The sequence below is a fragment of the Vulpes vulpes genome, chromosome 10, assembly GCF_048418805.1.
Source record: "Vulpes vulpes isolate BD-2025 chromosome 10, VulVul3, whole genome shotgun sequence".
In the NCBI taxonomy this organism is placed as follows: Eukaryota; Metazoa; Chordata; class Mammalia; order Carnivora; family Canidae; genus Vulpes; species Vulpes vulpes.
Genome location: NC_132789.1, coordinates 86959484 through 86983402, shown reverse-complemented (window position 1 = coordinate 86983402; position 23919 = coordinate 86959484). Strand labels below are relative to the sequence as shown.

The window sequence follows — 23919 nt, the reverse complement described above, 5'->3', positions numbered from 1 at the left end:
TAATAAGGCTATTATTATAATAATAGCCAACTTTTTGCACCAAAGATGTCTCAAGAATTCTTTCTTGGCTGTTGGCTCTGAACCCCACCACTTCCTTCTTTTTTTTTAAGATTGATTTATTTATTTTAGAGAGATTGAGGGCAGAGGAGAAGAGAGAATCCCAAGCAGACTCCCCCTGTTGAGCTTGGAGTTGGACATGGGGCCCGATCCCATGACCCCAAGATCACGACCTGAACCAAAATCAAGAGTCGCATGCTCAGCCAACTGAGCCACCCAGACACCGCACCCCCCAGCCACAACTTTAAACCACACCAATGGGGATTAAGAGGGACACTTGTCCTGATGAGCATAAGGTATTATATGGCATGTTGAATCACTATACTGAACACATGCAACTAATATAACACTGTACGATAACTAAACTGGAATTAAAATGAAAAAGACACACACACACACACTGCAATTTAAAGTATGGAAAACATTTAAATGCCCAACAACTGGGGGAGAGTTAAGAAATTTGACACACATGATTTACTTAACCATGATTTTGTCAGCCAGTAAAAACTTTCATGAGTTCATAATAAAATGGAAAATATCACTTCTTATTTAAAGAAAAAGTAGAGTACAATGTTATAATTACATATGATCACAACTACTTATGCAAAAGCAAAAAATAAAATGCAATTTGTTCCGATATAGTTATAAATATTAAGTAAACTACGTTCCCAACTTAGACGAGTTAAGGTAATTCAAGTCAAAGTCTAGTATAACAAATACATCTTTTCAAAATCTCTGTGTAACAAAGATGAGCCATGTATTAATGCAAGAATTTTTCTCCAACATTCCAATATATTAAAAGATGGTTTTCCAGAAGTCACTGTTAGAGGTTGTGTGTGAGTATGACCTACAAATGCCTCAAAGACTTAAAATGTAATACCTTTTCTTATAAAAAAAAAAATGCTTAATGAAAGGGGAAAAAATGGGGGATCATGGAAGGGAGACCTCAGTATGGCCTAAATCTTTGAAACTGGGCAGAGTGGTAGTGTAGTGACCAGGCACAAGAAGAGTGAGCATGAGACATGAAGAATAAAAGGTAACATTTTATATGCAAATAAACAAATTCTTCATATCCTTAAAAAGGAGACGGCAGGCCCATAAATGGAATCACTTGTGCTAAATCCCATGTCAGCAAACAAGACTTAATACCTAACCTAATTACATTTCAACCCCTCACCATCCCCCCAGGAATGTAACCTTCAACCAGTCAATATGGAATTAGCTGAACAGCACTAGTGAGATAATCCACCTAACAGACCCCTTCCATCTCCCTTAGGAAGACAATATTGCCTGAAACAATGTATTCTTTGTTAATAATTTCCTTTTCCTGCCCCCCTTTTCTGCCTTTAAAAACCTTTCTTCTTCTACAGCACTGTGAAGTTCCTTTCGATTGCTAGATGGGATGCTGCCCAATTCATAAATCAGTTGAAAAAGGCCAATTTGGTCTTTAAATTTATTCAGTTGAATTTCTGCTGTTTAAAAATATCAAAATTTGGGGATGTCTAGGTGACTCAGTCAGTTGAGTATCCAACTCTTAATTTGGGCTGGGGTCATGACCTCAGGACCATGAGATCAACCCCACATCAGGCTCCGTGCTGGGCGTGAAGCCTGCTTAAGATCCTCTCTCTCATTCCCTTTCCCTCTGCCTCTCACCCCACACCCCCATCCTGGGATCTCGTGCACAAACTCTCTCTCTAAAATCAAGCAATTAATCAATCAATCTTCAGTACCTTCAAATCTGTCTTCTTCACTCTAATCAATTAATCATTTGTTAAGCATCTGGAACAACACAGTTAAATTTATAACCAAATCTTGGGCATTTAATTGCAAAAGGTTTGACAAGGAATGGAATGCTACTTTTTCCAGAAACCCAGCATTTTATCATCATGTACTGGTGAGATACAGGCTCTTCTACTTGCCTCTTAAGAATTACAGATTGCTTCCAGACGCTTTTCAGGTGATTTCAAGCCTTTCTTCATCCTGTGACTGTTGAATTATGAAAGGCCATCTCTAATTCATGAGAAATACTTCTCCCATCTTAGTGTCCATTATCATATATTCTCTCCTTACACGCAACATTTTTAAGCACTCACTCATATGCTTTTACTTAGGTAATAAGGCATTGCTGTGTATCAGTAAGGGCTTGTACTGAGAACCACTTATATTTCACCATCATGATTCCGCCAGCAGCAACACTTTGGAACTTCAAAGGAAGCCGAGTCCTTTGACAGTAATGCAAGAATGACATCGAAAGCAAGGTTAAACAGAACTCGAGTAGATTGAAAGGACTTTTTAAAAATTCACGGAGTCTTGATAATTCTCTTGGTTGTCATCTCATTTAAAAACAAAATATTTCTCCTACTAAAAAGGCAGGGGAAGTTGGCAGTTAACAACTCAGTCACACTCAATCTCTGCTCAGGCAAGTGCTCTACTTCTAACAAAATATCCTACCTCCATATAATAAAATCAAATTCAGGCTTACACTCCTATGTAAAAGCTATGTCACATCCCTAATTTCAACAGAAGAACAAATTTTAAAGCTCATTTCCAGATGGCATAAATTCAATGAATTTAGACTTCAGCTATGCTGAGTTCAGAAATCTGCTAATAAGCAGGAGTACACAAAAAACATGGCAAAACCACCAAATGAACACTGGGGAGGGGGGATAATTAATATCTACATCATAAATTTCTCCCTATAATCAGTAAAACAGATGCAGGGATTTACACAGGAGGTGTGGATTTATCCATAGCACTGTATTAATTGGCCTCTGTTATAATCAAGTGCTTTCCTAGAGGGTAATTAAATCAATCAATCAAAATAGAAGTCTCAAAAAAGTTCAACAAGTTCACTCAAATACATGCAACTGACTATGTGCTAATTACTGAATAATTTCATTCTCCAAAAGAGCTGACCTGAGATAAATTACATTCACATGTGAAAACTGTAGAGTAGAAAAACATACTCTACATGGTCCTACAATCTTCACTGATTCCATTTAGCATATAATAACTCAGCCTTAAAATGAACTTAAACGCAATCCCTGAATTTCACAGATGATAAAAATGAAGCACAAAAAGCTAAGAGGCCTGTTCAAAAGTAAATAGCTGGAAGGGCTCCTGGGTGGCTCAGTGGTTGAGCGTCTGCCTTTGGCTCAGGTTGTGATCCCAGGGTCCTGGGATCAAGTCCCGTATCAGGCTCCCTATGGTGAGCCTGCTTTGCCCTCTGTCCATGTCTCTGCCTCTCTCTCTGTCTCTCACGAATAAATAAATAAAATCTTAAAAAAAAAAAAGTAAATAGCTGGAAAATGAAAAAGATCCCATATCTTCTGACCCACAGTGATATTATCTTCTCCACATTAAGCTCACAATTCCTCAACTCTTTTACCCATTAAGTTGATTTTATTCCTTCCCCTGAACAGCAAAACTTTTGAAGCTTTGGGAAAACTGGAATCAAATCAAGCTGCAATCTTCAATTTCCATTCAATCAATCCCTGAGATTTTACACCAGTTATATAGAGTCTCTTCTTTACTCCAAGAAAACCCAGTGTAAGTTGAATGACTTTGGGAAGATCTCAACCAGGAAACAAATTTGAGAGTTGTAGTACCTCACAGAGAAGGAAAAGCAGGCCAGGAGAGACGACAGGCATCTTAGAAATGAATCAAAAATAGAAGTTTATTAAAATGAACAATGAAGGTGAACAAAACAAAAATCTAAGTATTAAAGTGCTGTTTCCCAAAATGACAACTACTCAAAAGATGCTTCTTAAAGAAAAAAAAAAAGTAGTAACCATTGCTGTTTAAAGCTCTGCACTCAAATAAATTTGGAAAACACTGCCTTCTAAATATCCTTCTGGAATATTCACAAAGCACATTATGTGTATTAAGGCTAAAAGAAAACCTACAGGAAAGAAGCCTGGTTAGTTTTAATCCAACGTTCCCCAATCATATTTGACATCTTCGGTTGCAGAATTTGTACTGACATCCTCCAAGAAACATACTTCAGGAAGCACATTTAGCATTTGTGATGAATAACATGAGTATGATCCTTATTAAGCAGCATTTATAGCAAGATGGGTTTCCTCTTCCAGACCCAACTGTTAAAAATCAATTCATGAGATAAAGGAGCCCTATAATTAAAATGAAAGTCACCACCACCAACATGCAGTAAGTGCTAAATGTAAGGCACTGTGCTCTAAATGCAATTTTTTTTTTTTTGAGAAGGGTGGTGTCTTCAAATTCAAATTACCCTCCCCAGAGGCTGTAACTATTCATAAACAAGCGAAACACTTCAACACAAATAAACATATGATATACACTGTTCTGTACCTTACATTTTTCACTAAACATACGCTGGCAATTTTTCCAAAACAATACATAAAGATTCCCTGGAATTTTTTGATGGCACAATTTCCAACATACAGATGTAACAATGTATTTATTCAGTTGCCGTGGATGAACATTTTGGCTGCTTCCAATCTTTATCTCCTACAATAATTATCTTGTACATAAATCATCTTTTCATGCATGCAATATGTATGTACACATAAGATATAATCGTAGTATGCACGAACACATAGTAGATCACAGAAAACACATTCATATCAAGGATAAATTTCTTTTTTTAAGATTTTATTTATTTATTTGAGACAGAATGAGAAAGAAAGTACAAACAGGGAGGAGGGACAGAGGAAGAGGGAGAAGCAGACTCCCCGCTGAGCAACGACCCTCACCCCCACCCCTACTCCACCCCCCTGACACACACACACACACACACACACACACACACACACACACACACACACGCAACACAAGGCTAGATCCCAGGACCCTGAGATCATGATATGAGCCAAAAGCACTTAACTGACTGAGTCACCCAGGCGCCCCCTCTAGGATAAATTTCTAGAACTGAAGTTTCTAGCCAAAAGATACAAGATTCTTCTTATGACAGATTTTGCCAAACTGCCCCACTAAAGAGGCTATTGTGTTGCATTCATACTCTCTACAGTGTGGGTTATGAACCCATCTCATAGTGGTAAATGGTACTTCCACATGGTTGTCACATGCAAATCTCCTTTAATGAGTGGATTAAGCATCCTCTCATATGAGTAGAAGCCACTGTCATTTCTCTGCAGAAGACTTTGTAGCCTCTGTCCATTTTCTACTGAATGGCTGGACTTTTTCTTAGGAATTTGCAGGGGCTCTGTATTAGAAAAATTAGTCCCACTTTGTGATACGAAAAGCAAACATTTTCCCCAATTTTCTTGTTCTCTGCGTTTCCTTATGCTGATTTTTTCAGTTAGTTTTTTTTTTTTTTAGGGGGGGGTGGTAATATGATATAGTTGATCTATCTCCTTTATGGCTTCTCAATTTTCTGTCATATTTAAAAAGGCCCTATGTACTTCAAGATTATAAAATAAGTTTCTCATGCTGTCTTCTAGAACTTATGTTTTTAATTTCTGTTTTATATAGATTTTGGCTTAACATTTGAGGTACCGCTCTAAAATAGTTACCTGCTTATCCCACTACTATTTATTGAATCGAGCATCTTTCTCCAATCAATCTGAAAGGCCATCTTTATCATATGATAAATATGGTATTTGGTAATACCAATGTTTCAATTATTGTAGCCTTACAATATGTTTTGTTCTGTTAAGCAGGCTCCACACCAGCATGGAGCCCAAAGCAGGGCTTGAATTCACAACCCTGAGATCAAGACCTGAGCTGAGACCAAGAGTAGGATGCTTAACAGACTGAGCCACTTAGGTGCAACACCTTACAATATGTTAAAATGTCTTTTTCAGAATTGTCCTAGCTATTTGTACTTATTTTTCTGTGTGAACATAGAATAAACTTCTTTACTAACCTCCACCAAAATATATATATATTGGAACTACATCACTGGAACTACATCAAACATACACATTAATTTAAGGAGAACTGGTATCTTTATATCCAAGAATATGACAGGCCATTTCATATCTTTTCTGTATCCCTCAGGAGGATTAAGTGCCTTCATATATATCATATATATTTAAGTTTATTCTGAGATAGTTTTTCTTTTTATGCTATTGGTCTTTTCTTTCACTATATATTCAAATCAATTATTGTTGGTATATATGAAAGCTATAAATGTTGACATATTACCTTGTATCCAGGCATATTCATATATTATCTTTATAATTAGTTTTTATTCTAGTCATATATTCCTATCATTTGCAAAGAATATTCATTTATTACCTTTCTGGGTTTTATACCTTTATAACTTTATTTTCTTTCTCTTGTCCAACTATCTTGACTTGTGATTCCAAAATACCATTAATAAACAGTAAAAATAGTGGGCATTCTTATTTTGTTCCTGACTTCCATGGGGATGTTCTCAAATTTCCTATTACCCCTAAGATGTTTTTTGGATTGAGATAGACATACCTTATTTTCGCTATGGATGTTTTCCTACTCTATTTTGAGGGGGTTTTAGATCAATAAATATTGAATTTTATCAGATGGATTTTCTATAAAAATGATATGATTTTTGTTATTGATATTTAATGAGATAATGAATGTCATACTACTGAGTCCTTCTTGCATTCCTAAAACAATCCTTATACGTTATGGTATATTATTCTTTTAATGTGTGCAAAGTACATACTAAATTGAGTGAGTGTTTTCTCAAAGCAGCCCTACAAGATGGGTACTGCTATCATGGCTGCCCTAGCCCTCACTCACTGTACCTCTGCTCTCCTCCCCACTGCTCCTCAAACATACCATGCTTGCTCTCACCTCAGGCTGAGCAAGCACTAGTATAGTGCCAGGCAGACCTGCAGCTCCCTGATATCCCCTATCCCCAGATACCTTCATATAACATCTCTCTCCATTTATGTCTCTGCTTACATGTCACCTCAGTACAGAGGCCTTCCCTATCCACCTCAAACAAAACAGAAAGAAAACACCTTCTAATTGTGTCATTCTACGCCAACCCTGTTTCATTTTTCTTTGGAGCAACTGTTTCTATCTAAAATACATTATATTTCATTTCTACTAATTTATATTCCATTTCTCCCTATAGAATATAAACTCACCAAATGCAGGGGTTTTGTCTGCTTTGATCACTGCTTACTTCCCAGCACTAAGAAGCACTTCCCAGCACTTCCCTGGCACACAGATCCTACTTAATATCTGTTGAACAAATGACCACATGAATGAATGAATACCCATTTTTTAAAGTAATCTCTACACCCAACGTGGGTCCCAAACTCACAACTCTGAGATCAAGAATAGCATGCTCCACTGACTGAGCCAGCCAGGCACCCCATGAATATCCATTTGATAGATGAGACAACTGAAGTTTAAAGAGATTTAATTCCCTACCCTTAAACATTAAAACAAATGACAGGTGATTTTAGGACATAGAGAATGCTCATATAATCTTATGAACACTAAAGCACAAGTTACTGATGCCACTGAAAGAGGAAAACCATAGATGGTCCCTGTATAAGATAAGCAAAAGAATCAGGAGATAGCCTCCAGAGAATTCCTTAAAAACTATGAACTGAAAAAGGGGGACTCTCTTACACTGTTGGTGGGAATAGAAGCTGGTACAGCCACTCTGGAAAACAATATGGAGGTTCCTCAGAAAGTTAAAAGTAGAGCTACCCTATGATCCAGCAATTGCACTACTAGAGATTTACCCCACAGATACAAAGGTAGTGATCCGAGGGGGCACGTGCACCCCAATGTCTATAGCAGCAATGTCCACAATAGCCAAACTATGGAAAGAGCCCAGATGTCCATCGACAAATGAATAGATAAAGATGTGGGATACACACACACACACACACACACACACACACACACACACAAGGGAATACTACTCAGCCATCAAAAAAAATGAAATCTTGCAATTGCAATAACATGAATGGAACTGGAGGGTATTATGCTAAGTGAAATAAGTCAATCAGAGAAAGAAAATAATCTAATTTCACTCATATGTGGAATTTAAGAAACAAAACAGAGGAACATAGAGGAAAGGAGGGAAAAATAAAACAAGCTGTAATCAGAGAAGGAGGCAAATCATAAGCGACTCTTAACTCTAGAAAACAGAGTTGCTAGAGTGGAGCAGGATGCAGAGATGGGGTGAATAATGGGCATTAAGGAGGGCACGTGATGTAATGAGCACTGGGTATTATACAAGACTGATGAATCACTGACCTTTACCTCTGAAACTAATAATGCACTATATGTTAATTAATTGAATTTAAATTTTAAAATAAAGAAAACTATCAGCATTCTATTAGGGCAGCTCTCCTCTCTCAACACCTATGAACCTCACACAGCAAGCATCCTGAAGTTCTGACCTTCGTCCACATACGTCCTTGGATATCCAGAAGATAAAACTGGATGCTTCGGGGCCGAATAATACCATTAAACATGTGTTTACTACTGGTGCTGGCAGATACAAGTACTAGAAGTGCACTCACCCCACAGACTAGCCGCCTTACGGGCCCGTACAGACACCAGGGACGTGGCTTTGAAAAATTATTTGCTCTTTCAAAAGTCTTTTTTGGTTTTAAGGCAATTTACAGGTAGATATTCTTCAAGTCTATTCCCTCCTCTATCACTGGGATACTTCCTTGAACCAACTTTAGGCCAAAAACAAAATTTCACAAATCTCCATTTTTGATATTAAAGAGTATCTTAAATTTTTTTTCAGAAGTCAGCCAAATTCTGTATTTTAGAACTGTGAAGCTGATCCAACCTTGCAATATGTCGCATTTAATTCCATCAATGTAAAGCATAATGAGCAAAGATTGAGCTAGTGAGGCATAACTAAATGTTTTGAACCTGCGAATTTAAAAAGCAAGGATCGTTTATGTTATTCCTAAATAGTAAATAAAATCATTTTCCAACATTTCACTATCAAATTACAGTAATTTTTCCACGAGCACACACTTGAGGAATGCCACAAAAGGACTTTTTCTAACAGTTCATTCTATTGTTGCTCATAACCTCCTAAATATTTCTCTCATTGGCTTCTATTCAAAGATAAATGGAAGGCAGTAAAATTTATGGAAAATGTATTCAACTGCTTAAAATACATCAAGCAAAAGGAAAAAGATTTTAGAGTTATATTATGAGTTGTGAAATTATATCTCCTTCACTTAGTCTCTGCTTCAATGATGGCTAACAAAACTGGCAGACTGATCATGTTCCAAATCACCTCTGATGTGGGGCTCGAATCTCCCACCTCGAATTCTCACCTTGGTCAAGGCCAAAGTAAACATCTGTCCTTCACATTTTTACACAACATCACTCTGTAGACCACAAATACAAGCTTTCACACCAGAGAGGAAGCAAATTCCAGTGCACTGGACAAATTTTTGCTCTCTTAAACCAGTCTGTTGATTGTTCCCTTGCTTTTCTTGGCTGTCCAGATAGTGAAAGGAGGAAAGGACCTTTCTGTGAAACTGGCAAGTATAACCAGATAAGTTTGCCCTTTAAGCAACTCACAAAGAGAAAAGCAAAATACAGCTCTGGTTAAGGTTTAAAATTTAACTATGAAAATTATATGCTAGCACTTGACCAACATGTTGCAAGATTTTAATAAAGTAAGATTATGAAAGTGAAGTCACATGAAGTCATTTTTTTATGTTTCATGGACCAAGAAAGAGGCATGAAAGAATTTTTTAAAGTAACATTTAAAAGATACCGTACTTTATAAAATTAAGGGAAAAAAATGACAATTGCACTTCAGAAATGCCTTAGAATAGAGAAGTGAGGGAGTCTAAAAAGCATAACCATAGAAAGAGAAGCCACAGTATTAAACTTAAAAAGAGAGAGATTAGCACTGAGAAAAATGCACCTTCATAAAACTCAGCCGAATATAAGAAAATAATTTATTCACCTTGCATAGTACTATTTCATTTTATTTAGTCCTTTCTTTAAGCATTTTAGAGATCTTTATAAGTATTGTCCACTTAATCCCTCACTCAAAGTAGAAGATACTGTTATTACCATTTGCAAACATGAGACATTTTAGCAACAACAACAAGGAAAGAGTAAGAGATATAAAGTTTGAGGAAACTTCAAAGAAAAGAAGACAGGAAATAGACTCTTTTGGCTTGGCGTTTGGGGAGGAGATGTGGCTGGAACATACAATAGAGACAGAAACATATATAATATAGGACTGGCTTAAATAAGCAAACAGATCTCGATTTTCTTACAGGAAAAATAAGCTTGGTAGGATCTCAGTTTATACTCCAGCATTCAAAAATATCCTTTTTTGTATCAACTTTTACATCAAGTTCTATCAAGCACATGCTTTATGGTTCCTAGAAAACAAACCAACACAGGGCATCACCACTCACGCTTCCTCCTTTGCGTCTCAGAAGCAAGAAGAGTTAAGAATGAAAAAGCTGACAAGATTCTAACCTTAATATGAAATCCCTAACACAAAACATTAAGACAACAAAGTGAGACAGGTGACTAAAATAATTGAGCAAGAGGAAAAGATTCCACCATTTTCAGAGGCAGGCTCAAAAAGGCAAGTGCAATAAACATCCTTCGCAGCCACAGGGCACCTTGTACATGCCTCTCTTAATATTTGTTTATGTTTTTATCCTCCTGGGAGGTTATGATCTCCTTGAAGGCAAGGACCTGGCTTTATATCAGCCTGGCCTATCAGCCACTGAATTCAAATAAATGAACCAACTGTTGAGTCAATTAACCTTTCTTAAATTCTCTTGACAAGAAATATTCACAGGATTTGTATTATGTAAAATTTACCTCTATTAAAACAGTACCAAAAGATCCTGACCTCAAAGACACATTAAAAGCCAACTGGCAAGGAAAAGGCTTGTCTCAATTATTAAGGCAAAGCTTTATTTTAATTTGTTTTCCAGTTTCATTAATATACAGTGTGACATTAGTTTCAAGTGTATAATATAATGATTCAACACTTCCATACGACACTGGGTGCGCATCACAAGTGCACTCTGTGATCCCCATCACCTATTTCACCCATCTGCCCCACCACCACCACCCTTTTGGTGACCATCAGTGTGTTCTCTATAGTTGAGTCTGTTTCTTGCTTTGTCTCTTTCTTTCCTTTGGTCATTTGTTTCTTAAATTTCATAGGAGAGAAATCACATGGCATCTGTTCCTAAGGCAAAGCTATTTTGAAGTCAGAAGCTAGGTCATGGACTCTAACATAAGTGTAATATGTTTTACAATAAACAGTAAGCCTTTAAAATCACACAAGTATTTCCTAACCCTACATATGTCCAGAGTCCCTAACTGTCCAGATAGGTGAATACACAACCTCAAAATACTCATCAAGTTACACATGGTTTCTGGGTCAGGTGACGGGCAGGCTATTGAAACTCATTTACCTTCTTTATGTTGATGAAAACAGAGTCTGTAATACTAGGTTCCACTGTGGGAAGCACAGATTCAGAGTGCTGGGCTTTTTATTATTATTATTATTATTATTATTATTATTATTATTATTATTATTATTAGAATCTGAGGTAAAAGGAAATTCAGGGAAATCCAGATGCCTGCCTATCTGCAAGGACTTCAATGTCTTCTCCTTCTTCCAAGAAATGTAAAGTCCACCTATTTAGAACATGGCCCGGAGCTCCTGAACCTATCACCTGCCCCTCATCTCCTCTAATTGCACTCATTGAGTCCCCTTAGGTTAAGACACTGAAAAATCTCATTTAAGGTGATTTTCTGTATTGTGTTCTGACTTTGAAAAGTGAAGTCTACGCCAGCCAGCATCTAAGGCAATTAGGTAATATCATGCCCACTGTCTCTGTCCAACAAAATAAGATCCTAGAGCAAAAATGCAATATGGCAACAGGCCAAAGGAGGAAAATGAAAAGCTCAATAGACAGATGCAGAGGGCAAAGATACTACTCTTAATTACCAAGTCCAAACCCCTACTACCAACATCAGTGACTTGAAGAATGAAGAACTTTCCATGATCACTAGACAAACTACAAGAATGGTAGGCATTCTTCTCTGTATTCTCTTCTCTGTATTCTCACCGCTATTCAACAAATCACAGATGTATAACCCTAAAATCAACAGGGATGTTAAATAACAAAAGGGTCTAAATGACAATATGCATATTTGTGATAGAAATATGGAGTCATTTGCTCAAAGTGAAAGTCTAAATGACATTAATAGGCATATTCCTGATAGAAATAGGGAGTCACCTACTGAAAGTTAATTGTCATAATCAAACCTCTAACTTTGATAGAACGAACCACCACGTCACTCACTAATGCTTTTTAAACCCACCTGATGCCAGGGAACTGAAATTACTGACATCTTGATGTCCTTTGCAGTGACCCTACTGAAGTGAAAGAGTAATTCAAGATAGAACAAGAATCTTTACAAGAAGTTTTCAAAGCACAAATATTCCTTTTCAAAAAATGCTCTGGCCCTAAGCCCTCAGTACAGACACCTTTTACATGCCAGCGTGCCTTAACACACTGAATCTCATTACCGACTGAATCACAGACACACTGCTCTTAAAAAATAGAAGTAAATTAAATATCCACATATACAGCTTTCTTTTCTACACTATTAGACAAAAAGCACAAGTAGAATAAGTGAGGCTCTGGCCTCTAGCTTAAACACAAATGGAATTACCCTACCACAAATTACTTAAAAATGCAAAGCACAATCTCTCAAGTTAATTTGTCACTTGGAGAAATCACTGTGCTTTTAAGATGAGAATTCATTTATGAGAAGCTCTTAGCACAGTTTTCCCCTTAACCTTCTCAATTTATCTTACATTTGCTACTCTTCCACAGCAAACTTTTATGTGCAATTTTAAGGCTGTGTAATATAAGTTACAAGGTCACTAGTCTTTGAAAACCAGAGAACAATCTAATGAAAAGGAGGTGATGTTACCAGCTGCCAATAACTTGCCCTCTCCTGACCCAACATGCTAAAAAGATGAGATCAGGTGGGATTTTCTATGATCTTTATGAAGGAGAAAAGAAGAGGGGCTGGGGCCAGCTTATATTTGACTGTGAAGTGGGGAGATGAGATCTATAAAAAAAAATTTTTTTTAAATAAGGAACAGCAAAAAAGAAATCCACAATTTTAACATGATTCATTTTCTTTAGAGAAAGAATAATGATTCTAGGTGCACTTAAACAATAAGTCTTTCATCCACAATGAGCTTTTGTGACTAGTCTAGGCATCATCTAAGCCTATTCAGAAGTAACCAGAGCAGGAGCCAGTGGGTGTGCCCAATGTCTGGAGACAACGGGTAAACCTAGTGATAATTTCACGCTTTTCTCTAAGCCTTAGGGTCATCAACTATAAACAGGGATAATATCTTCCTGTTCTAGGGACGCCTGGGGGCTCAGTCAGTTAAGCATCTGCCTTCAACTCAGGTCATGATCCCGGGGTTCTGGGATCGAGTCCCAAATCAGGCTCCCTGCTCAGCAGGAAGTCTGCTTCTCCCTCTACTGCTCCCCTCTACTCGTGCTCGCTATCTCTCTCTTTCTTTCTCTCTCTCAAATAAACAAAAAAAAATTTTTTTTTAATCTTTCTATTCTATATACCTCACAGGATCAAGTTTTTAAAGAAACTATACCTGCTACTACTGAATTAGCATGTTACTGATTACAACAAGTGTGCACCCTGCCTCCTGCCCAGAAATGGAAAAGAACCAGTCTTACTCCGCTGAATTAACATTAACACTTGAGGAGACCACAAGGCAGGCTACACTAGGATTGCCAATCCCCCTGAGACCTTGTCTACCTCAAATGGCTACACATCTTGTGAAGACTTCTTACAACTACTATCCCAAAGCAGCTAAAGTAATAGTTTATCAGTATTGGGGAATGGAGGAGAGGCTGTGGGGAAGAACATAGATCCTTTCCAGAATCTGATGAAAGCTACAGACTCTCTACCCACCAGAAATCATATCCATACATATAAGCAAGTCATACTTTTCTGATATGAGGCATGGTTCTTGGATTTTACATTAGGAATCCCCAACTATGGGCTGCTGAATGACTGCCAAGTCAATCAGAGAGACACAAGAGAAAAGGAACAAATTTGCAATGCTAAGGCACATAAGATGATCATGGTTATGTAAGTGTTGCATTGGGAATCCTTCAACAGACCCTCACTGGAGACATGAAGCTAAAATGCCTGAATGATCACAGCTATATCCAGATGAATGAGACCCTGATTGGTCCAGCAGAAGACCACTTCCTTTCATAAGCAACCAGGTTTCCTAGTAACGCCTAAAACATAATGCTCATACACATCTAGTGGCTGCTTCAACTATTTCCATGTAAAAGTTACCTAACTGGAAGCCAGAGCTATGGTATTTGTTTTGAAGACAAAGTTACTGAGGATTTTGTATAAGATGGAGAAAACATCAAATGTCCACAGCAAAGCAAGAAAGATCACTTTAGAAGGCAGGGGGACAGGAGAAACAGTGTTAAAATACCCCCATGCCATCCCAGGCACCATCACTGCTCCAAACGTAGTGGTTCTCAATCTTCACTCTTGGAGCAGAAACATGCAGAAAGCCTGTGAAATACCAGTTGCTGGGCCCCATCTTCAAAGTTTCTCATTCAGCAGGCCTGGGCAGAGGCCAAGAATTTCATTCTAACAAGTGATAGGGGCTGCTGCCACTAGCCCAGGGGACCAAACTTTGAGAATCACTGATCAACACAGTTAGAGCCTGTCCCACAGAAGACATCCCAACTTCTTTACCACATGAATAGTCTCATCCATAGGTCATACATGTCATCAAATAGAAAAATCAGTACCGCTCCTTCACTCAGGTCAGCTCTGGCCTGTGCTACCTAACGGGGCCCACCGGTTGGGCTGAACAACATCCAATAAACTTCTTGATAACTGGTGAGTATCTATAAGTAATTCACACTACTTCCTGCCAAGAAAGAACTTTGAGCCATTCTGTTTTAAAACTGTACCCTCAGGAAGCAATAAATGGCAAACTGGCGCTAGGAATATTTAAGACTTAGCCAAACACCCATTACCTCCAGAGCTGTGGTTTTCATATTGAGCTCCACAGAGGCCCAGATGCTATATTCATATACCTCAAGGGTTGGAGAGGAAGGGAGTAGAGAAATCAAAGAAGCTTTTGGCCTCCCATTTGAGTCCCTCTCTGAAGTTCAGTTTTTCTCTGATACACATACATATTGGCATAAATTTCATTTATTAGTGGTTCTGTCCCTTTGAGGTAAAGAAAAGTTTAAAGAATACTGGATTTCATGACCTCTAAGAGTCCCTCCATTTCTATAATTTTATTGAATACAACAATCAAAGGTTAATTGGCACATTATAAAAATAAAAATATACAACTGGGCCATCCATAAGGCTGACAAAAATACCAAAAAAAAAAAAAAAAAAAAAAAAACTAGCATCAGAATGAGTGGGTTAGCAGTCAGATCACACTTGTGCCTGGTATGAAGGTCTAGAAGTCATACACAGGAGCTTCTAAATTTACTGAGAGCAGCAAATGAGCTTCCATAAATGGAATATGAAAAACAGACCAACTCCCGTGGTAATTATCTCTACTTAAACTTGCCCTGTCAAGAAGACACCTTGTAGAAGCCAGGGTCTTTTCGGTTAAGTACCATGGTGATACCATGAGGCACAGAGCAAGATGCCACATACTCAGGATCGTTATCAACAAAGCCATGTACTAAACCAGCAAAAGCTTTTCTTCGTGACACTTATTTGTAAGCTACTAGGCAAGTTATGCATAAAGCACCAGGATCATCACTGAGTCCACAAGTGGACCACAGCTGAAGAGACAGAAAGGGCACAAGTGGATGGGAGGATGATAGTTTGGGGGAGATGGACAACATTTCTTTTTATTACACTTTCACATGTGAGTCATCCATAATCCCGGTGTTCAAAATCACCTCTGAGGGGCAAATGAATAAATGGAGCCATTCATTCCCAGGATGCCAAAGCTATCTCTAACGACAAGGGTGGCCTGTTGCAGAATGGGAGATATGAGTTCAGCATTAAAAAGAAAGATAATAGGATCTCAAACACATGCCATCATCCTACTTTCAACAAATTCCCCTTTGCTACCTTCTTTGGCTAGGGTAGCACCTTAGAAGTAGGAAGAAAGAGTTTGTCTCAATAGGTCAGTAACTTATAAACCAATTCCAACAGAAAATCTAAACCACTCAGTAAAACTCATCTCTTCTAAACCAAGGCAACCAGAAATGTCCCCATTTATATCTGTTCTAGGGACCATGGTGGGGCGGAGGAGGGGAGGCAGCATCAAGCAGAGGAGCTGTGCATTCCTGATTTCACTCAGCAAAAATGTTTTCTGAGCTCCTCTGGCAATGATGAATATTACACAGTCCCAAATCCAAAGGAGCTCACAGGGACCTACCCTCAGCCACCCAACACCATAAAGTCATATCTAATTGCACAGAGAACTAGGTTAGAGTCCAAAGTCAAAGTAATTAAATTAAAATCAAAACTATCCTTGAAAATTCCCTGTAATTCCTCATAAAATACAATACGATGCTGTACAACCCTAAGTTCAAGATAACCAATTTTTCCCCGCCCTCTAGGAAAGACTATTACCTTTTCAGGTAAACTCCAAAGGAAGTACTCGGCCTGCATTTTACAGGCCATGGGGTTAAACCCAATTGCTCGCTCTCTCTCTGGGAGGAAATGAAATCTCCCTAAAACAGCAGGCTCCTGTCTCTCACGTTCACTCTAGGACCTATATTCAACATATTTCAATTGTTTCTTGACCTTTTTTTTTCTTTCAGCAAAGTGCATTAGTTTAATTCCCATGGGTAAAATATGCATATAATGACCTTGCTGTAATATCACTATCTTAATATTTACTCAAAAGCATGCCCCAAATGCCACCATTTCTTTGAGTCAACACACCGTGAATCCTCCCCTTGAATGCAAACATTATTCCTACACAAGAGAATGAATGTTTTTACCAAATGAGTTCCAGTTATTTGGAGAGACCAGAGATACCAGAGTGAACAGGTAAATGTTGGTAAGTGAAAAGAAAATCAAGAAAGACCCAGAAGATGTTCAACAAATTGGGCCTGTCAGGGAACAATGTGAACCCATGGTATACCCTAAGAAGAGGACTGAAGGAAGCAAGAGAAGACTATAACATATATCCAAAGTTCTTCACAGTAAGTCCTACTCTCATACACTACAGAGAAATCCCATTCCCAAAGTCCTCCAGATGAGAAATGTTTCAAGAAAAAATGATGGGTCTGTGAGGCTACTCTGATTTGACCCAACTAGACTACCCAATCCATTACATGGTCCCAACTGCTCATGCCTTCCAGGTCACACCAACTCATATGGCTCCAAACATAGCCCTGGAGACTACTACAGTCCCCCGCATCTTTTTCCATTTCTGTTGTCCTCCCATCATGGGAAGAATGGGTGCCACAGCAACCACCCTTCAGACTCTTCTGGGAAGCATCAACAAAGCCTGACAACTGCTGGCAAAGCTGGCTCTCTCCGATTCTCATAGGCACGGGTATATCTTATTCCAGGCAACAACAAGTGGTTTCTCAGAAAACAAAGCACTCTCTGCCAGCCTCTTCACCTCACCTTTTATTGTAGCCTCTCTTCTCTGTCCTACTGTAGATTCTGCTACTGCTGCCCCTCAGCAGACTCCCTCTGTGACTAATTTCCCCTCCTTCATCATATTATTTTCAGCTCACCACATCCCTCTCTCTTGTCCCCTCCAGATTCCACCTCACCTTCATGTTTACTGTCAACCTTCCCATCCTCTGATTCCCTGGAATAATGCAATGAAATGCAAAATGCAAAAATGCCACCCCCAAAAAACCCGTATATACTTGTCCCATAAACACTGTGTACTTTTCATGCAACTACACAATTCAAACCCTGCCCCATTCTTCTGGACACAAATATGCTTCAGCAACCTGCCACTCCTCCGTGACAGCCTGAAATCATGCCTCTCAGCATTTTCCTCCTGTGGTAAACTTCTGATCTGCTCAGAACTTTTACTTGACCTCGGCCCACACTTATCACCATCTTAAATTCCTCAGCTGATTTTGGAAATGAGAAATTTTAAGCAGGCAATTAAAAAAGACTAGTAAACCTGCTCTTGACAGGACTAGACTTAACTCTAATGAGATAAAATGACAAGCACATGGCTTGCTGCCAAGGCATCATGAACAGTTTAAGAATTAGGTTCAACATAGCTGATACAATCTGAAAGGCAGAGCGACCTTTTACACGTTTTATCTTTTGCTTGGTTTGCACTGTGTGCAAGGTATGGAACTCAAAATATTAAGATACCAGTTTAGGAAGAGACCTTCAATTCAAGATTTACAAAGAGGTGTTGGAGCAGATTACTAGAGCATTAGACTTACTGACTACGTGCAACTATTTTTATATGCAGTGAATATGAAATACATAACACACCATTTTCCTAAACTTTATGCACTAAATATATTTTTTTTGTCTTGAGGACAAAATGATCATTCCTTTGCTAAAATGCTTACACCTCTCTCACATAGATATTTAAACCTAATAATCAGAAGAGTAACAGGATACCTATAAAAACTATGTCATTTAAATGTAATACATTAAGAGGCACCTAGGAGGCAGTCAGTTGAATGTCTAACTCTTGGTTTCAGCTCGAGTTGTGATCGAAAGGTCATGAAATTGAGCCCTGTGCCAGGCAGGCTCTGCACTCAGCTTAGAGTCTGCTTGGTACTCTCTCCCCCTCTCCCGCCACTCAAATACATAAATAAATAAATCTTTTTTTTTTCATTTTAATTAAACAGAATACATTAAAATCTTTATACACGTTTGAAAAAAACCATTCACATGTTCACATGTATCCTCAGACAATCAAAAAGAAATGCTGTTTTCCGCTGAATACGCGTAATTTCAATAAAAAAGGGTTTCCCATAGCAGAGAAAAAGTAAATTCTTAAAACATGAAAAATCCTAAGCATTCAAAATGCTTGAGATTCCCTTTATTTCACTTGCCCATAAAATTAAGAGCGACCGTCCTATAATACAAAAAAATGAAAGAAACTGATTGTCCCATCATCTTCATTCTCACCCCACCATCGCCACCCTTAAAGCAACGGTTCTAGTCCTGGTAGCTCCACAAAAAGGGTCTTTAATACTTCAACCCCTCATCTGGTTTCTTGCTTCAGAAACTACTGCCGTAAACCTGACACTAGAGATACATAACGGAGATTAATGCAGTGTTACCTTGAACAAGCAATTAAACAAGGCTGAAAAGCAGCAAGTAAACCCCCAAACCATTTGCTCTTTCGTGATAGGAAGCTGAAGATAATCTTGTTTACTGAACATAAATCACTTGCGATCTGGCCACATTCTGAAATGATATTCCAGATGGAAACGCTGCAAAGGCAGAAGCTGCTTACATGAGTATTTTCGTCCAACTCTAAAAACAAACTGGACCAGTTTTTCTGGTTGCTTCTAGGAAAGCGATCACTTTAAACCAGGGACATGATTCAACAGAAGGGCTTCCCTAGACCCATTCGGCTCTATTTCTGGTCCCACCCCTGCCCCCACCCTTCTTCTAGCAGTATTAGGTTTCTCCCAACTAAGGCTGCTTCCTCCTGCTTCAGTATCTATTTAAAAGTCTTCAGGCTGCAGAAGGCAAATTCCATTGATCAATCTTACCTTCTCACAGATTTTTGTGGTATATTCACATTTTGGGGGAAATAAAGTCAAGACACAGTCCTTTCATTTGTGTGTGTGTATATATATAATTTTTTAATTCTCTTTAAGGCTCTGTTGATCCAGACAGGCCTCTCACAGAGGCTGCTGTGTTTGCTAGGGTTCGTGTTCACATGCTGCCGGTTAGGAATAGCTTGGCTTTACTTTTCATTTCCTTGAGTTAAAGTCACTTAGACAGAGAGGCTTTGAGAGCTACAATGTGCAACCAGTCAGTGACTTGTTTGTTTTAAGGTGCTATGTTCACAGCCGAATATTTTGATCGTGCTGGTTAATTCAGCAACCAAAGGTTTGTCAGGAGACCTTCTTTATTACTCTCTTGCTACTAAATATCACAGGAAATGCCAGTGATCCTGATACAGATCCGCTATGCCCCAGAAATGCCACTCTGAGGCACAAGTGGGGCCCTGCTGAGATAACCAAACAGGACACCTGGCAGCTGAGTCTGTCCCCACCCCCCTCACCCCCATTCCCCTACCCAATGCTGGGGGGGGGGCAGGGAGGACCTCATTTGGTTTTAAAGTACACTGTAACCTGAATTAAATCTCAGACCCTATACATTTTAGTTCTTTATTCTACAGCTCATACACAGTTAAACCCAACAGTGCAAAACATCCCAGTGGACCTTACTCACATCTGCCAAAACCTACATTACAAGCTCCTACCAAACTTCCATTTGGTCTGATTTTCCACTCCTATATGCTGCACTCATTCCAACCCCACACCCATCTTCTGCACCTCACAGGAACTATTACTTTATCCCCAAGCAAGGTAACCAACTCCCCAGGCACCTAGTGAAGACTCTTCTAGTACCTGTCCACACCACAGCAGACCTGATCCGGCTTTTGCGTTTTCTTCTAGGACCAAGACCACCACCCCTTTCTCCTAGGCCTGCCACTTTCCTCTGAGGCCAAAAAGCAAGCCAGAAGCTTAACGTTGGGTAGCTTCACCACTGACAATTTTCTTCCCATTCAATGTAATTCAAAGTTCTGAGGCCTAAAACCAAAGCATCACAAAGCCTGAGATCCAGAGCTACACAAACCTGGCTTTGCCTCTGCTCCTTACCATCTCTGTGACATGGACAAATAACCTCTAAGTTTCAATTTTATCTCTAAGATGGGGATAATAAGAGCATTTCCCTTTATGGTGAAGACAGAATGATATAATCCCTGGCACAGAGTAAGCTCTCAAGAAATGTTAGCTATGTTTATCATTATATTAGTACCCAACTATTGTTATTACTACAGGGACAAATGACATAAACTGGTAGCCTTCAGACCAAATTTGAACTTTATCTGGCTGTCACAATATATTTTGCTTGGTTTATTTATTACCTTTGGAGGGATAAGCATTCTCCAGCCGGGCACAGTCCTCATCACTTGCCCTTAAAATCTTATATTGTCATTATAGTACCTGTCTGGTCCCTAAGTTTGTGATACTCATCTCTCTCTTTCCAAACTAAAGGCCTCAGAGGTACATGGGAATTTTTTTTTTAAACAAAAACATCACAGAATTAGGGTAGCTAGACGTTATTCTAAAAACAATGCCCTTTTAAAAACCAGAGCAAGGAGTCACCGATTTCCAAAAAGGTTAAGACCTATCAGTCAAAAGGCACATAGGTGACAGGTGGGGAAAAACGAATAAATTCTACTTTGTAGTTTTATGGTCAGTAACAACTTCCAAAACATGGAGAATTTGTGAGGTTCTTCTAAAACACAGAATCCCACTGTTAGCTTTGCTGGTCTGGAACAAAATGGACAGAGCAAACATAATACCAGCAGATCAGAAAACATACATCAAAAGCCAGGCTCTTCCTAAAGTGCAGAAAGCCATTACCCAGGCAATTTCTTGTTCCAAATGCACTTGTCAGAGGTCAAGGTCTTAAATTCACCTATAGCTTTGTACATATCAAAAAGTTAAGTTGCCTGACATTTAATATTTTTTCTTTTCTTGTTAACTTAGCCCATAAAGATTTTCCAGTAATGATAAAAAGATACAAGTAACATCTACCTTAATAACATACTTCATTTCAGAGGAAAAAAATACACTGTACAAGGTACAAAAAAATTAAACCCTGTAAGACTCTAAAGATAGAGATTGGTATAAAATTAAATAACCATAATTCTTTTTTTTTTTTTTATGATAGTCACAGAGAGAGAGAGAGGCAGAGACATAGGCAGAGGGAGAAGCAGGCTCCATGCACCGGGAGCCCGATGTGGGATTCGATCCCGGGTCTCCAGGATCACGCCCTGGGCCAAAGGCAGGCGTCAAACCGTTGCGCCACCCAGGGATCCCAATTCTTTTTATTTTTAAAAAAGTCTCTCTCTCTCTCCTATCATTCCCGAGAGGCTATCCATTGAATACATTCTCTTTAAAACAAGATCGTTTGCTTCAAAATACAGTTGACTCTTGAACGAGATGAGATGGGTTTGAACTGCACAGGTCCACTTATACAGATTTTTTTATAGTACTGTAAATGTACTCTCTCTTATGGATTTCTTAATAACATTTTCTTATCTCTAGCTTATTCGATTATAAGACCACAGTATATAATACATATAACATACAAAATGTGTATTAATCAACTGTTTATGTTACTGATAAGGTTTCTGGCCAACAGCCCACTATTACTAGTAAAGTTCTAGGGGAGTCAAAAGTTATACACAGATTCTTGACTGGGCAGAGGGCTGGCACTCCCTAACCTCCAGACTGTTCAACTCTAAAATGAAAACAAACGGGCTTCTTTCAAGGTTTGCAAAACTTTTCAAAATAACTACAAAATAAAAGGTAGACAAGGTCAAAATGACCATCACCAAAACAAACACAATGATCTTATATGAATCCAACTCTTATTTATTCTTTATGGAATGTGCACACCCTCTGGTCTGAGAATCCAAAGTAAATATAATTAAAGTAATTTACACAGAAAGAAAAAAGGAGGGCATGCTCCACAACGTTAACAGTGATTATTTCCAGAGGAATGGATTACACAGGGTGTTTTCTTCCTTGTGTATGTGTGTGTTTTCCAAGCCTTCTGCTCTATAAAAATATTATTTCTTTCATTATCAGATGAAAAGTATTTATTTATATATTTTAACAATACTACACCTGACTACTACTGAGGATCAGGGTATATCTTTGAAGGGGCTGCATCCCTTAAGGAGTCAAAAGTCAATGTGCAGAAAGCAGCTCTCCACCAGGTAGTCTTTTGCTTTGCCTTCATTACCTCCTCCGAGAAGTTTAATGACCACCTCTCCTCCCCAGAGTTCCAGAGCACTGACACTCTATACCACACAAAGCTCGGGACCTTTCTGCTGCCAGCTGGATGCATTCTCTAGTCCTCTACTCCAGGCTACCTTCAGTCGGAACTACATTTTCCATTTGTTTTATAGACTTCTACTGAGTTGGGCATGGCCCTCTTGACACAGCAGACTTCTGATATCAATTTGTTAAACATAAATGAAATTACTCATCAGCCAATTAATTAACAGAAGGGTAAACCTAGCCTCCTGCTTCTTTGCCTTTAGAAGCAGCACTGTCTCATGTGTAACAATGAAGACTGAGATGTGGTCCCCGCGACCAAGATCAGGGCTGCTGAGGTGAAGGCTTTCAGAAAAGCCACAAAGCCCAAGAGGAAGCTGCAGCTTCCCCCTGAGTCAGCCCTGGACTCCCAAAGTAAGAGAACAGACCTGGGGGTGCCACATCCCAAGAGAGCAATGAAATCCCCGCCAGCTCCTGCATCAGCCTAGGGAAAGTCAGGTGATGTTAGCTGCGGACTCCTAGTCCAGCTTTACTAATCCATACAGAATTCCATCAGCAAACAGCAAGAGGCAGCAGCTGATCCCTTCTGGGGGATGACCTACCCACCTCCCACGACAGCGGTGGAGATCTCAGTTGACAAAGGCTGTGAGGCACTAGCAGAGGCTTCAGGGTTCTTAGACAAAGCAGCGTTATTACAGTGACGCTGAAGACTGGCTGATCATAGAGGCAACGTCCTTATGTTCTTTGGCTTCAACAGCTTTAATTATATTTACTGTGAATTCTCAAACTGGTGGGTGTACAAATGTGCAAGGAAAAATAGGAGTGTGCGTGTAAAATTAATCCC

At 38.9% G+C, this 23919-nt stretch overlaps 1 protein-coding gene across 1 annotated transcript in view; it reads right to left on the bottom strand.

Moving 5' to 3' along the window:
* Positions 1–23919, bottom strand: part of FHIP1A (FHF complex subunit HOOK interacting protein 1A) — a 230711-nt gene that overhangs the window by 162735 nt on the left and 44057 nt on the right. The gene's annotated exons all lie outside the window — the stretch shown is intronic.